The following is a 2,950-nucleotide window of genomic DNA, read 5'->3' on the forward strand; positions in this document are numbered from 1 at the left end:
CAGCCCCAGTATGTCCAAGAGAGTGGTCGACCACAGGAGTGGTCGGTCCTGTGGTCGACCCCAGTATGCCCAAGGATCCCAAGGGGTGGTCGGCCTACCCTATTCTTCATAGGGTGGTTGGCTCAAACCCCTAAGTACACTTCACTGAGAAATACTCACTCTCGTTCAAACTGAGATCAACAGGTCCAGCACCCAGAAGGTCACAGGCCTAGCACCTAGAGGATCAACAGGTCCAGCACCCAGAAGGTCATAGGCCTAGCACCTAAGCTCGGGTTGTCGAGCCTAGCACCTAAGTCTCACATACCAACAGAGACTTAACATCTTCCTCAGAGGTTTCTATCGTGCATTATCCACCACGATCTAGAGAAACAACGAGAAGACGCACGATCTCATAATCATGGGGAGGTGGACACGTATCTACACTATCTGATAATCGTGTACCAAACCACGATCCCAGTATTACTGGTCATGTAACAGCCCCTAGGTACTATAAATAAAAGACCCAGGGCTTCATTTCAAAAGATCGCTTTTCTGGAATTTTGGAGATCTAAAGAACATTTTGGGGGGAAAATTCTGGGCAAGTGAGAACGAGTGAATACTTTGGTTCAACAGTGTAATTGTTGAGTGATTCAATACTAAAAGCTAAGTGGATTATGTTATTACTGTTCATCAGAACAGGGCTAAACCACTATAAAATTCATGTATGTTTATTTAAGATAATCGTACTATGTCGTTTATTCTATTTATTTCGTTCAAAATGTGTCGTATACTGTACATACGACCGTTGGCCAATTTCACAGGTCAACATTTTTGTGCTTTCATTGAGAGTACGAAATCAAGAAACACATTTTCATCAGTTTACGATACCTCCAAAACCCAGCCAGACAAAGAAGACTGCTCCGAGGGATTCCCCAGCCAGGATCCCATAAATCCCGTTAACGAACCTCAGGTGGAGGTTGGAGATCAACCTGATGCGGAGGATCCACAGGACGCTCACCAGGAGGAGATGGCGGAATTTCTGGTGAGGCAGGAAGCATTTGCTGCAGATTTTGCCCTTCAGAGAGCAACTATGGAACGACAATGACGGGAGATAGATGAGCAGGTCCAAAGAATGATCCAGAGGGAGCAGGAAGTTGACCAGAGACACCAAGAGGCTGTTGTGGCCTTGGAGGCGGCTACTCAGTTAGCCCGAGCTAACGCTGAAGCTGTTGCACAGGCGTTGAGGGAGGCTCAGGCCAAAGCAGCAGGAATGTGAGACAACAGTAACAGAGAGTCCCAGGGGAGGAGTAGGACCCCAAGGACATTCTCAGAACCACTAACCTAGAGACAGGATGAAGAGGCACAGTCCAAGACTGCCTCCTCCATGACTAAGAAGAATAACACTTCATCGCAGAGTAGGAGTATTACCAACCCGAAGGCCCCCTCCCATGGGGACCGACGAAACAACGCAGGAGATGAGGGTCAAACATCTTAGAGGCGTGACAGGAATGGAAATGGTCGCTCAAAGTCTCAAAGTCATGTAGGATGAGAGGTTCAGGGGCAGGGTCGCACCGACAGGGGCAAGGCGAACCTACCACCCCTACACCCTCAGTCTCACAAGGGAAAGGAACCGATGAATAACGCCAATACTATGTTCGATAGGCTGGGGAAAGATGTGCAACCGGAGGTCGTCAACAGGAGGACCAGTGCTCAGGAGGGGGTACCAGGAATGTCTACCCTACCTGGAGCAGTGACCCCACCAGCAGTGCGGGCTCAAATAGATGCACTCTTCATGGTTGTCCAGGGTCTGACAAAGAAACCTTCCAATATCGAGCTGACACATAGAAGTGGGAGTCCCTTCAATGCTAATATCCAAGCTAGATGATGCTATCATGAAGGAAGAAAAAGGCATAAACCATCCGACCACTGTCAAGGCAGATAAGAATGGCGCAAACCCTCAGGGCGGCAGTGGGGGCAACGGTAAGAAGAATAATACCTCAGGGGCCGAGCAGGGTGGAGAAAAGAAAGCTAAGTCAGCACCCACCGACAAACAAGCTAAGCATCAACCCTACCAGCCCAGGTTCACCAATTATACCATCCTAACCACATCAAGGGCTGATATTTACTTGGCAACATATCAGGAGGTACCATACCAAAAGCCACCACCCTTGCGTTCAGAATGAAAGATGGGCAAGAATAAGCTTTGTCGTTTCCATAATGATTATGGGCACGACACAAATGAGTGCAAACAATTTAAGGATGAGATAGAGTTTCTTCTCCGATCAGGAAAACTCTTGAGGTACCGAGGCAAGACCGAAACCCCAAGCTGGAATCCAGAATTCCAAAGGCAGAGGAGTCCACCACTAGAACCGGCAGCTGTAGACTTCACACTGGATACCATATGTGGAGGGCCCCACATTGCAGGCTACAGTAACAATGCTCATGAGCGATATGCAAGGACCCTCAGACATGAGGTATGGGAGTCTTCCCAGTGTATGGCAGTCGAGGAGCGGTCTCCAAAATATGAAAGTGAAACTCTCACTTTTATAGAGGATGACACCAGGCACGTGAGGTACCCCCACAATGACCCTCTGGTCCTTACCATTCAAATCGCCAATGCCCAAGTGAAGAGATGCTTGGTGAATACGGGAAGCTCAGTAGATATCATCTACAAATCATCCCTCAAGAAGATGAAGCTCACGATCAAGGACCTGACACCTTGTCCCCAAGTGATATATGGGTTCACGGGAGAATGCCTAGCACCTGCAGGAACTATCAAACTACCGGTCACGGTGGGAGATGCCCCCAGGCACGAGACTGTGATGACAGAGTTCCTGGTGGTAGATTACTCATCGACTTACAATGTAGTGCTCGGAAGACCCCTCCTGATGGCGTTACACGTAGCAGTATCTATCTTGCATCTATCTTTGAAGTTCCCCACAAGCGCAGGGCAAGGATGCGTGCAGGGTAA

Source organism: Humulus lupulus, chromosome 2 (assembly GCF_963169125.1).
Source record: "Humulus lupulus chromosome 2, drHumLupu1.1, whole genome shotgun sequence".
NCBI lineage: Eukaryota > Viridiplantae > Streptophyta > Magnoliopsida > Rosales > Cannabaceae > Humulus > Humulus lupulus.